Below are 13,756 nucleotides of genomic sequence, written 5' to 3'. Positions count from 1 at the left end.
GATATGCAAATAAACTCTGGAGTTGTGGTTATGGGAGTGGTTCTAGAGTCCTATCAATCAGACCTGATTGGTTTAGTAGATCAAATAGCGTAGGCGTTGTACCTTGGCTGGGGCTCGTCTGACGTCAATGGAGCTGTTCAAAACCGGTGGTGCTGGATAGCTTATTGAGAGGAAACCCGGAGACCGTCTAGAGGCTCGTCTTCTACTGCACAGAAGAGGGATGTACTGGTAGGTTTTGTAAAACAAAAAGCAACTTAACAGGACAGACAAACTCAAAACTTCACAAACTCCAACAGGCTTTCAAACAAGGTAAATACATTTTTTGTTCTTTAAAAAAAAAAAAAAAAAAAAAAAAAAAAAAAAAAAAAAAAAGCGGCGTTAGACTAGGAGACCAGATAACACCACATGAACAACGAGCTGATTTATATGTTGTCTCAGCGTAGCATATCTATGCAACCGTCAGAAGCAAAATGGGTTATTTATTGTTACCTTTATTTTTCCCCCAACAGACGACAGATAATGGTCTCGTTAAGCTTTTGTTACGTGTCATTTTATAATCTTGCATACTATTAGCATTAATAATTGTATGCATTGTGAGTCCATGAATTTGCGTGGTGCCATAAAGTATTGCATATTATTGTTGGGAGTCAGCATTTCTTAATGCTGAGATACCAGCGTTGCATCCAGACTACAGCTGCCCTATCGGGGTACTGTATGAATGCAGCTAACATTAACAATGCTTTGTATTTTAGTTAGATATACTGGTGTTACGTGGCATTTTTCCACCCCAAATATAGTGCGTACTAATGCTGTCTGATTAATGTTAAATATAATTTTCGACTAACAGTATTGTGTGTGTGCTCTTGGGTCTTGGGTACATTTCCCATTGTGCCCTGTATTTTGTTCTCGGTGTGGCAAGGAAATACTCTCCATTCATTTCATCGCGTCTGTTGCATTGCATGCCAATTATTATTATTATTATTATTATTATTATTATTATTATTATTATTATTATTATTATTGTTGTTGTTGTTGTTGTTGTTGTTGTTGTTGTTGTTGTTGTTGTTGTTGTTGTTGTTATTATTATTATTATTATTATTATTATTATTATTATTATTATTAGTAGTAGTAGTAGTAGTAATAAAAAAGCTAATATATTTGAGAAAACAACCCAGTGATTCTTCGCGTTACAATTTCAATTTAGTCCTTTTTTACTTGTTTTTAGGATGCTGCTGCTACAAATGTGCACGATACAAAACTGCTTCATGCTACGAAATATCCGTGAATCACTGTAACGAGTAATAAATAAAATTCACACTACCAGTCACTCGATAGCAATGTTGTGCTTTTTATGGATCAATATCTGATAGTTGCAAGCTGGGATGGGTTACTGGGAACTCGACGCGAGGCGTGCACTCACAGCTCCTAGAAAATGTAGTTGCATTGTCTTTCTCAGTTCGATTTGGGCGTTTCTCCTCGACTTGTGGGCCCTCCTTAGTCTTTTACTCGTGTATATTCTCATTACATGTCTTCGCTTAATTTTAACCCGTTTGGAATCCTGGTCACAGCATGAAGCATATGTCAATCTGGGCTCAATTGTTTGTTGGCTACTATTGTATTACACAACCATTACGCAGGGGAAATATATAATATACCTTAAAACGTGTTTCCACCTGTTTCATCTGTTTGAACTCTACTGCAGGATTTCTTAAAGTGCGGTGGGAGCGTCCTCGGGTCACAGAAAGGTTCCATGAGGGGTGTGAAACGATCACATAACTTAAGCAACCCCTCTATCGGCAATGGCAACGGTGCTTGCAGCAGGTCGTGTTTTAAAACGGTCAGATTAAGAATGTCATAATAAGCAGTGCTTTGTTATTCTCAGTATATTTCCTGTTTAAACTGGAAGCATCTTATTACATTAGATTATTCTAATTTGACTCAGTGCTGTTAAACTGCCGCTTTCATCCTATTTTGGATCTGGCACCATACTTGGAGTGCATAATGTTTATCCCGTAATGTTAACTTCATTGATAAGTAATACATTACTAATGGAAAATTCTATGCATAAAGTGTATGGATTTTTCAGCATGGAATCATTACCCAAATCAGTACCAGTCAATATTTTTAACCGGGGTACTTACTGGGCGTCACTGACTGCTTTTAAATACTGAGCAGATAGGTTCACCATAACTTCTGCTCAGATGATTTTTGGAATTTGAATTCTAGGCCTAACTTTTAATAACGGCTTCAATTGTGAGTAAGATAATACGTAAGTGTAGAACAACGCTGGTGTATGGCTCTGTGGTCACTATTGTGTAAGTTTAGTGTACTGCATATGGTAACATAAAGATGTAATTACCTATACCTATTACAGTGAGACATGTAACAAGTTTACATATCACACCAACACAGTCATAAATACTTCAGGCACCTAGCAATACAATCAGTGTTTAAAAAAGATTAACCAAGAGTGGAAAAATAAGACTTGAATTAGACAACTAAAGCAGTAGCTAGTTTATACTGCCCTTTTTCTTAGCTCCTGGGTGGGCAGCCCCTTCAATTTAAAAAATATCTATCCCATTGGAGGTGACAGGATTCTAACCCCAGCACTGTAGTTTACAAACAGGCACACAGCAAACAGATTAATATTATAAGAGCATTTGGTCCATTAGTGCGTGTCCATTTCCTAAAAGGAACTGCTGAACAACCCATGAAATATTTACAGCAACATCATGGCTTGGCAACCTATTCTGTACACTATCCACTTTCTGTGTGAAAAAGTGTTTCTGTGTAACAGTGGTGCAAACCATCAGCCAGTGATCTCCGCAAGCAAACGCCTTAACCACTGTTTAGAAGAGCCAGGCTTGTCTGCATTTGTGGGGGGTGGGGGGGTGGGGGGGTATGTCAGAGCATTGCCTGTTAGGGTATGTCAGAGCATTGCCTGTCTTTTAGACTGTGAGTCACTGCACCAATGTAACAGTGGCAGACCGGCAGGCACACAGCAAGCACACATCACAAGCACACACCACAAGAGAGCATCTTAATCACTATTCACAAGAGCTTGTCTGCATTCCTGGTTATAAAGTTTTTAACATCATCTTATCTCACGAACAAAGGTCACAACAATGCCTCTTATGTCCACTCAACTTCCAAATGTGTCTCCCAACTATTGAGTGGCGGCAAATTCCTACATATCTATTGGAGACTCTGCTTGTGAAATTTAAAACAAGATTACAATTAGGAACGGAGACTTGTTTGTGGGATTTAAATCTATGTTACAGTTAAATAGGGAGGATTTAAAACAAAATTGCAAGTTGTTGCGAAATGTAAAAAAATTCCTAGACACCGAAAAAACTCAGAAAAATATGCCTGTGACCACAAGGTGAGAAGGTACAACTTAAGTGTGCAAGTACTGTTGAGTTACTATACATATTGTGATAGAAAAAAATGGCCAAGCATTTTGGAAAGTAACCGAAAAAAATAATTTCATACAGTATATAAAAATTGAAAGCCCCGAAAAAAAATACCAAAAAATAAGCACCGAAAAATGTAATTAATAAAAACCAAAAAACTGAAGCCCCTAAGTATAGAATCATTTGAACATCTAGATTTTTGCATTAATTTTTATTCTAAATCACATTTTTATGTTGTTTGCATTTACCTGTTGTGATTTTTTTAATTTTTTTTTACTGGAGAGGTACTGTATTGAATGTAAAATGACTTTTTTCTACTGTTAACATATGTGTTATACATACAGCTTGCTCTGTTTGAACTCTTCTTAAACCTGCTTAATATCTTCCAAGTGAACAGTGTTTCTGAGTCAGATCAGAGTTACAGTAAGAATACTGGAGCTAACTGAGTTCTGTGGTAATCATTTTTAAAAATCTACCTGGGGGAATTTAAACTGGAATAAACTGAACTTTATCAAAGGGAAAAATCAAATATAAGAGATTCATTTAAAACATATACATTGAACTCTAATGCCTGGTTCCGCATACGCTGATCTAGGTAAAGTGGTCCAAGATGTGTACTAATCCGGGTCTATGAAACCCACCATAATAATAAATAGGTCTCAGCTTTAACCCGGGCTATTGGCCTTGGTTCAGATTTGTAATATACACCAGTGCTCTCATCTTTCTTAGTGTTAATGAAGACCTCCCGGGGAGAAAGTGTTTTGCTAATCCTTTGAACCGACAAGCTGACAATCTTGTCTGTTCTCATATTACCACAGTCCAAAGCATAGTATTGAAGTATTTTCCAAAGTGTGTCATCGACAGCAGGTATACCTGGTCTTGTAATTGAACCATCTCCCATACGCTGTGTAATTACACAGACTAGGGGGGCTCTGGGCCCTGCTGTCAATGCGTTAGAGAGTGCTTTATATCCAATACAGCTTGCTATTTACTGCAGCTTTCAAATTAGCCAGCACTGTGCGTTTATCAGCAGATTAAAAGATATTGATTGGGACCATGGGCTCCCCTTTTAGTGTAACTGTAGAGGAAGAGGAGAAAACTGCCAGTCACAAGTCAGGGAGAGAAGGCTGGGAGGCACAGGGGATAGGATGTGGGTTAAAACCAACCTCTGTGAATCATTTCAGCCTGTTTGAAAAATAACTTTGATCACCCTCTGGTGGCCAGTTATTAGTGAGAAAAGCTAGGAAAAAAATATTTGTGAAAATATTTTTAGACATGCATATGTATATAACACAAATATTGTATGAGAACCACTCCACAAATTGAGATTAAACCTAGCACAACCTTTTAAATGTATTAGAGAGGCCTGTTTTGAAGTACGTTTTGAGTGGTTTTGGGTAATGAAGACCAAATTTGATTACAAATTGCAGTTAATTCACGTACTTTAAATGTATTCGTAGTAACGTACATTTACAGTACTGACACCTGATTGGCTGAGCTATTGAGAATATATCTTGGGAGACAATTTTGAGGAACAATTTGTTATGGAATTGTATTTTTACTATAGTACTGTACTGTATGTTATGGTCAAATTGTTGATTCCTTGGATTGAGATCTGTGCTGTTATCTGGCATGCAGCCCACCAAGGTTGCTCTTTGAACTGAAAAGACCAAAAAAAAAAAAAAAATCTGTATAACTATAAATAATATATAAATGGAAATATATTATTTGATATTTTTAGACTGTGGAGATGAAATTATAGAGTATATAGTGTAATTATGTATTGGACTAGGGAGGTCTCTAATTTACTGCCAGACCCATGGAGACTGAAGGGCTCTGTATTTAAAACTGAAATGTAATGACAGGGCTGGACTGATCTTGCCTAAAACCTAATATTTCCAGAGTAGGCTACAGGGTAGCAATATAATTAGTAGCATGCTGGTTTGATTTTATATCATTTTGGTGGTGCAGTGAATGAGAATTCAGAAGTTTCTAGAATATCAACCTGGTAGGTTTGGGGGTTGTGATATAGCTAATTTATGGAACAAATACTTTCAAATTAAACCATTGTGGTCCTTGTGTTTAGACAGGAAGCATGTTACTATATGTATCTTTGACAGAGTTAGAATTTGGGATGTTTGGGTGGTACATTTACATTCCTGCCAGAGCTACTACTGTATATATTCTCTAGAATCACAGCTTCTTTCAAATGTTGCTTTTGTTGTAAACATATTTATTTTATTTGTATATAGTGTTTACAGTTTCTCAACGAATTCTGTTTTTAAACAATTGTTCTTGTGTTTGCATCCTAATTGATAAAATGTAATACTGAATAAAAACAGTAAATTAATTGTGTAAAAACATGACAGTGTCTGCTGGTTTTCATTCCCACTGAGTTCTCAATTACTTAATTGATCCCTTAATTGAACTATTCATTAGCTTAATGCAACCTTTTTAATTGTTTTCAGCTTTTAAACAGTTGGAGATTTCAAGTTCACCGTACAATTTTATAAGTAACTTGGAACCAGCAACTTTTTAGGAGCAGAGAACAATTAAAAAAGTTTAATTAAGCACATTAGTTCAATTAAGGTTTTAATTAAGTAATTAAGAACTAATTTGGAATGAAAACCAGCACACAGGGGTCCCCCCAGGACCAGGATTGGGAAACCCTGATTAAGAGTATAACACCTTTTGTAAATCTTCGTGCTTTTTAAGCTTTCTAGTTGCTACAATAATGTTTGAACACGTTCTAGAAAAGATTTAACTCATAAATTATTTAAGACTTTTTAAAAAACTGTTTTGATAAATTAAATGCAGTGTGGTGGACAGTTGTTAAGAAGCAATAAAGGGTAGTCTAGGTGCCGCCTTTAAATGTAATCTCTTAAGGTAAGGCTTGACAAACAGGGCCAAGATACATTAATAAAACCCAGATCTCAAGATCTGCGCTGGGTAACATGGCAGTACAGCAAACATGTAATTGTGTCTAAAACATTATCCGAAACGTTATAAAAAGTCTATGACAAGCGTCACAATTGCAAACCTCTTTCTTCAATTGAATCATTATAGAATTGTAGAAGGTGCTTTTAATATTACTACATAAGCCTCTAGTGAGTTTGTTATTGTTATGGATGAACTTTATCAGAAATGCATGGATGAGGAATGTGTAATTTTGCTTGATACAATTATCTGTAAAGCCAAATTAACAGTGAGAAATATTTCCACTTCATTTGTCTGTTTTACGTGTTTTACCCCAGAGCTCACATCTTGGGAAAAGATACTTCTAATGTTAGCTATGTAGTTTTGTTGTACAGATTCACATGCAAAGCTGCAAACACAATAATAGACACACACACACACACACACACACACACACACACACACACACACACACACACACACACACGTTGTAAATTATTGGCTAGGCCTCAGATTCACCCATGCTGGGTTTGTTAAGCCCTGTAAATATTAGTGATGTGTTTCCGTCATTGCATGACAGATTAACTGTCTGTGATGAAGTAGGGACACAGCCTGTCAGAGAACTGTTACAAAACCGTGGCAATCTCACTTATAGTTTAATCAATCCCCTTTCCTCACTGGTGCCACAGCACTTCCTGTTGCATGCTTGCAGGTGGCTGTTACCACGGCAACACCCTCCTAGCAACTTTACATACAAGATATTACAAATTCTTACGTAAGCATTAATCTAATCTTTTTGTGTTTGCATCCCTTTCAATTGATCATGAATTTTAAGGGGCAGGCAATTTTAGCGCTTTTTGTTTAAAGAAACAAAGAATACATGAATGTGCTTTAATTGCAGTTGTCTCTGTCCTCTTTCTATCACTTTGTGTGCAAAATCTATGGTTTTTGTTTAGCTTATTTCGTGTCTTGATAGCAGGTGTCATACAGAGATATAAAGAATATTAATCATCGACCCAGCGGCTCATTAAAAAACAGCTTGGTTTATTAATTAAGGACACTGAACTATCAAGCCTTTAGTTACTCATAATGGGTTTCTTGTGTAATTTCTGATGAAGTAGAGTAATTGAGATTGCATGACAGTGAAGACAATGAAAGTAATATTTATACGTAGCAAGTGACGTATTCTCAGATGTTGTAGTCTTTTCAATCTTTTTCACATAAAGTTCACAATACACGCTAGAATATTAATTTGATGAATAAAAGATAAAAACTAAATAGTCTTACAGATCCTAAAAAAAAAACTATTTAAAAAAAATATATATATATATATATATATATATATATATATATATATATATATATATACACACACACACACACACACACACACACACACACACACACACACACACACATATATGTATGTATGTATATCAGCGCATTTGTTCTTTACAAAGATGAATCATGGATCTTATATTTTGTAACAAATTACATTAATATCCAAAATCGTATTAAAGATATAAAATAAACCATTAAAAAAAACAAAAAAACAAACAGACATATAAATGGTAGAATATGCAAAATGACAGTGAAATCAGAAGACATAACAAAGTACCACAGTATAAGTAACATTTTCCAGATGCATGCGTTCTAATAACTCCCATAACAAACAGATGAATACAATTCTGCACAGAGCAGGGATATTTCCTCCCCCTTCTGAAAGTATACTCACCCTGGTCCCCCTAATTTGCTATAATTAGGTTTGCTCTGCTTTAAGATCATGAGCCAACACAATCAAATAAAGATGTTTTATTGTGTTGTTTGATTAATTCATATCTGGTGCCCTGCAACAATACAGTGGCCTGACATTATTAACTGAACAACACACACAATGAGAACATTTCGTTTTAAATGGATTACTTATTGAATGTGTGCATTTGCGTTTTCTACTGTACTGCAGATTCCATGTGTGTCTGTGTTCGGTGGTGTGGGTGAATGCGTGTGTGTCTCCTTGTGTTTGCTCGTGTTACTGTTTTGTTTGTTTCTGCTTACTTCTGTTTGTGTGGGAGTGTGTTTTACTTTATTCGACAATTGACACATTTAATTTTTAAAATGTACTCATATAAAATGTTGTATCTAAGGATTGATTAACTTTGGACTATTATACTCTTCCTAACTTTAAAAAACTGTATGACCTAGATTTCTGTTTGTCGAGTAAACATGGTGTTTCTCTGAATACCCATTGCCTCAATACTAATTGATTGTAGGTGAAAGAAGCCTAAAAAACAGTTTTATTTAGTCCACCCCAGATACCGTGCGCTCAGGTGGTAATGATAGTCTTCACAATTTATTGAATAGCTTGTTATAGTCACTGACAGCATGAATACATGCTACGTATTTAATTTTACAATGTATTGAATTGGCTGTTACTGTTACTAGCCTTGGCATTGTTAATAAATGCCAATAAATATTTATTTTTTATGTAATGAATGGGCTTTTATCAACAATAGTAATAATTATTTGACATTTTTAATTTATTGAATTGAGTGTTATTGTCACTGGCAACAGGAATACATGCTAATGCCTTGGGTTCATGTTTCACAAATTATTGACAGAGGTAGTAAAATACTAAGAAATGGTTTACATGTATTTAGTTTGTAGTTTATTTATCAGAAATGTTGAAATGGCTGCAACACAAATAAATGCACTTGAAATCCATGCAATTTGTTCACATTGAGACCCACAGTCCCAGTGGCCTTGCTATGCGGCCCTTTGGGCACCCCTGATTTAAAGGGTGCCGATACCCCACCAATTATATTGGATTGAACAGACCCTGCAGTTTATGGTGGTCATAAGTGGTCATCTCTCTATTCACCGAAGCTTAAATGCAATTTTACATCAGTATACCTAACTAGCTAGTTAAGTCAGTGAGTTATAACAGCACTATTACTAACTTTGAATAGAAAGCAGACTAGCAATTGTCTTCTGGAAGGACAGGATAGCAAACTAGATGTCTGTCTTATTTGGTAGATTACTCAGCGCTGTCATAGTTTAGACATGTATGTTGAGTGGATGGATTACAGCAGAGTTTCTCCAGATTTATGATGGGGTTGGAGGGGTCTTATAAATGGCCTGTATCTTTTTGACAGGAGTGCATTACGTTTCTGTGGGGTTTTTTATAACACAAAGTGCACAATTCCAGTCCTCCATGTCTGGTCTTTGTTCCAACTATAACCTAAATTACTTTATTGAACCAATTTAATTAACTGTTTAACATCCTTCATGTAAAAGTGAGGTCCTATTGTAAGTGATGCATAGTTCACCCCCTAGTCTCTGTAAGTCACTTTGGATAAAATCATCTGCTAAATTATTATTATTAATAATAATAATAATAATAATAATAATAATATAATAATAATAATAATAAATAATAATAATAATAATAATAAACCCATAGCCGTGAGGATTTTTCCACCCATGGTGTACTGTATTTGAAACCTAAGCCCATATTGTTAATTTATTCCCTTAGTACAGGTATCCAGATAAGTGCAATTTAATTTATGTCTGTCATGCAAAATGTCTCTGAGCTCTTGAAGTAATCTTCTTCAATACGCACTTACTGTAACAGCAATCTGAACTGTATCCTAGTGGACTATGAATGATATGCTGTAGATTGTGAATCCCTTTACAGTCTGTCCACAAGGGAGGTACAGCGCAGCACTGGAAGACCCAGGGAAATGAATTGCTTTAGGCTTTGTCAGCACTGGAGATTGAATTCAACATGTCTAAGTGGATCTGTGAGTGAAAGGTGAGCTAGATGAGTCTATAGGTCCCTTCTGACTGATCCACATTGATCTGGATTGGAATGTATATTTAGCACATATGTCATATGAAGATCCTCTCCCATATGTGTATGCAATCTGCATGCTTCTGAAATTTCTACTCACCCTAATCATAATCCTTCTCATGCAATCTCTGCTCAGAGGTATTAATAATGTAGTTAGCACATCTGCGCATGTTTAAAAGAAAATGATTGGATCCTTTCTGAACAGCTCCTTACCTCACTACACCTAGCTACTTACGAAGATGCCCCACTATGTCAGGCCTTTGTAACAGTCACCAGTCACCAACGTTTTACGTGAATACATTTTTAAATAAAACAAATCATTAGTACACTCCCAAACATTGACAAATAAATACAAACACACAATACAGACACATACAAGGGTCCGCTATGGCAAAACCCATATGTTTTTGTGCAGGCTAGCCAACCCCCCGCAAAGTACAATTCATAATTCAGCACAGAACACGATATAGTTCTGCTTTCTTTTTCAAAGCAATTCTGGTACCCATATGCCCATTGTACTATAAGTTAAATATCTTGAGAATTGCTTATTTAATTGAGATGGAAATTGGTAAGGGCATATGATAAGTATCATGAAGATCTGCTTGAAGGTTATATATATCTTGTGAAATACTTTTGTTTTGGGAATGGTCCCAATTACATTGATCCCAATTACATTTGGTTAATTTTAGTTTTTCAAAATTAAATTACATTAATAATACATTAATAACATTTGACCTAGCTAATATCTATACCTTATTTCCCATCCAACTGCTGTATAACTGTAGAAAAAAAAATTGGAATGACAAGTAAAAAAGAAAGGGATGATGAAAAAAAAAGACAGAAAAAAGAAAAGAAGAAAGAAAGAAAGTGCAGTCCAATGGACAGTGTTAGATCAAATCGAGTTGTAGCAGCTAAATGACATCTGTGAAGAATGATCATTATTCAAAAATGGGCAGGGTGGACAGGGATGGGGGTGGGGGGGCTTATTTAATTACACAGATGATTTCCGGTAATTATGGTAGCATTATCAATTCAGTTTTCCTTAATAGAATTAAGACTTCAATTACCCAGTGTCCATGGCACACAGACTTGTCCGTTCCACAGTGGATGATCGATAGATCCAGGAGGAGAGGAGCTGTAGCTAAATGTCACTTACATTTTAGAGAAATGGAAAAACTTTATTTGCTTATTTTGGTGATGGTGATGGTGGCCAGAGGGTAAGGTAAGTGCATTTAATGTATGCATTTAATTTCCCAGAGTTAACCCTGACTCTATCGGCTGGTTTCACAGACCCTGAATAACACTAATCTTGGACCTTACCTTATATAATTTTAAGTAGTCCAAGATTAGTACTAATCAGGGTCTGTAAAATTAGCCATATACGTAAACCTTTTTTCTAGGTATTAATCCCCAAAAGCAGGCTTGCCCTTGTACAAGTTTAACTTGGTATTTCTGCACTGTATTTTTGCACTTTTACCATGCTTTTTCCATATATTAACCATAATTTACCCTGGTTTACCATGTTTATTAATATGCTTTACCATACCTCACTGTTGTTTACATTGATTTCCTAATCTTTACCATGTTTTCACTATGCTTTATTACACTTTGCTATGCTTTTACCGTGGTAAACCTTTATAAGGGATGGTATGGAGTTCTATGCATTTCATCAGCTGCTTAGTTTCCCTGTTGGTACTTGAATACTTAGCTTTGAATCATAAAGAACAACAATAAGAGCCAATTGCACTTTTGAAAAGACTTTCAAATTGAAAAAAAAGCACTGAACTGTAAAGTAGCCCGGAGGTAAGTACAGACGTAAATTGCTTTGTTAAACAAGAGAAAAGCAGTTTAATTCTCACAAACCAAAAGCAATTTCCTTCCATGTCTGGTCAGAGTGCTTAGGAAACCACCACTACAATTGGGCCTGACTGTGTCCTTTTTACCTCATTTATATTTGGCTTAACTAATGTAGAGGGTTCTATTAGCGTTTGGAGACAAACAAACCTCAGGAAATGCAGTACATGGGGTGCTATTTTTTAAGACTTCTGTAAAAGCAAGAAATATCTTCTGCAACAGTGTTTGACAGTTCTTTGAGGTGAGGTTAAGGTTGCACTACAGAGAGATCCCCCAGCAATGTCACTGTTCTAATTTCTTAGCAGGGACCGTTGCTAGAATTTGGATAGCCTCAGCACAAAAAGGAGCTTTGTTAGATGTTTGTTACGCCCAGGAAAATAGATCTAGGCTACCTCAGGTCTTATCCCAGGTGAGGTAAAAACAGAGTTTTTAAATACTACATTTCCTGACAGCAATACTTTATGAATCTGGTCTCTAAGTACTGTATCACGGGAAATTTTGGCTGGTATTAAATTTGGCATATTTGTACCTTGGTAGATTTTGATGGTTTTTGAATTGCTGTTTTTCACTTTCATAAAGAAAAACAGTATCTCATTTACAATAACTATTATAGCATCTACAATGTCACTGCAGCAACTTGGATAAGAACAAAGAAGGCCTTCTAAAAATTAGTTACAGCATTATCATTATATAGTCCTTAATTTTTAGATACTAGTAATTGGAAAGGATTAGTAGCTGCAGTATACTTTAACATTAGGCATTTGCTAACTCTCAGTTTTAAAACGTAGCTCTGGTTCACTAACATAACACAGTCGAATGATCACAGTATCATGAAGTAATTGTAGGACAGTATTGCCACGTGTAAAAACTTTAACAATAAAGCCGAAACAAAAGTGCTTTAAATTTAAAACTAGTTAATAGATATGCAAGCGCTGGCAAAATCAACTAATTTTTATACAGTGCAGAACTAATTTATTTAAACATTATTTAGGGATGTTACAATACCTGCACGGTGGGTGTCTTAATAGTTTCTACAACAAATCGATAATAACAATCCAAATTTTCTTTGATTACAGACTTTCTAACAAGACTGGAATAAACTATTATGGCTATTACAGTACTTAATTAACCACTTGTAAAAAAAATAACACAAAACTGCTGAACATAAAAAAGAACAGTCGTACAGGTACCACAGCAGCAGGCTCAGTTTGCACTGCCTCGAGTTCCTGATCGCATCATAAATTCCAGATTATCTAAATCCATTGATGTAAATGTCGGGTTTGCTTTTAATTGTTTCAAGCAAATTGGCTTCATCACATTGCCGTTCTCATATTCTCATATTCACTTTGACATCTGACACATTCTTTCCCTTGCCCAGCGCTTCTTTAACCTGTGCTGAATACCAGTCTGGGAAACCCGGCAATAAAGCCAATTTCCCATTCTGTGGTATTAAGCTGTGTTTTTATTGTATGTAGTAATGACACTAGGTGTGTCAATAAATGAGCCCAGAGAGGAAACACCAGCAGCATTATTATAGGATTTCATGCCATATTATTCCATGTAATCTTTATGAAAAACAACATATTAATACATATGAGACTTAATCATGTATTTAGTATTATTAAGATATGAAGCACACACTAGGGTTCCTTCATAGAAACCATGTAAATGGGTTTACTCAAATGTTAAGGAGGGTCTGTGCTTTTAGCTAGCTTGGGCGTCA

The 13,756-nt window shown here is 35.7% G+C and overlaps 1 protein-coding gene across 1 annotated transcript in view; it reads left to right on the top strand.

Moving 5' to 3' along the window:
- The first annotated feature begins 182 nt into the window (after positions 1-182).
- Positions 183-13,756, top strand: part of LOC121296005 (sphingomyelin phosphodiesterase 3-like) — a 37,603-nt gene continuing 24,029 nt past the window's right edge. Inside the window, exon 1 of the mRNA XM_041221128.1 lies at positions 183-309. The gene's annotated coding sequence lies outside the window, so the exon portion shown is untranslated. The remainder of the gene's footprint in view (positions 310-13,756) is intronic.

This window comes from Polyodon spathula, chromosome 21, assembly GCF_017654505.1.
Source record: "Polyodon spathula isolate WHYD16114869_AA chromosome 21, ASM1765450v1, whole genome shotgun sequence".
In the NCBI taxonomy this organism is placed as follows: domain Eukaryota; kingdom Metazoa; phylum Chordata; class Actinopteri; order Acipenseriformes; family Polyodontidae; genus Polyodon; species Polyodon spathula.
The sequence above is the reverse complement of the archived record's forward strand: the minus strand, read 5'-3'. Positions and strand labels throughout refer to the sequence as shown.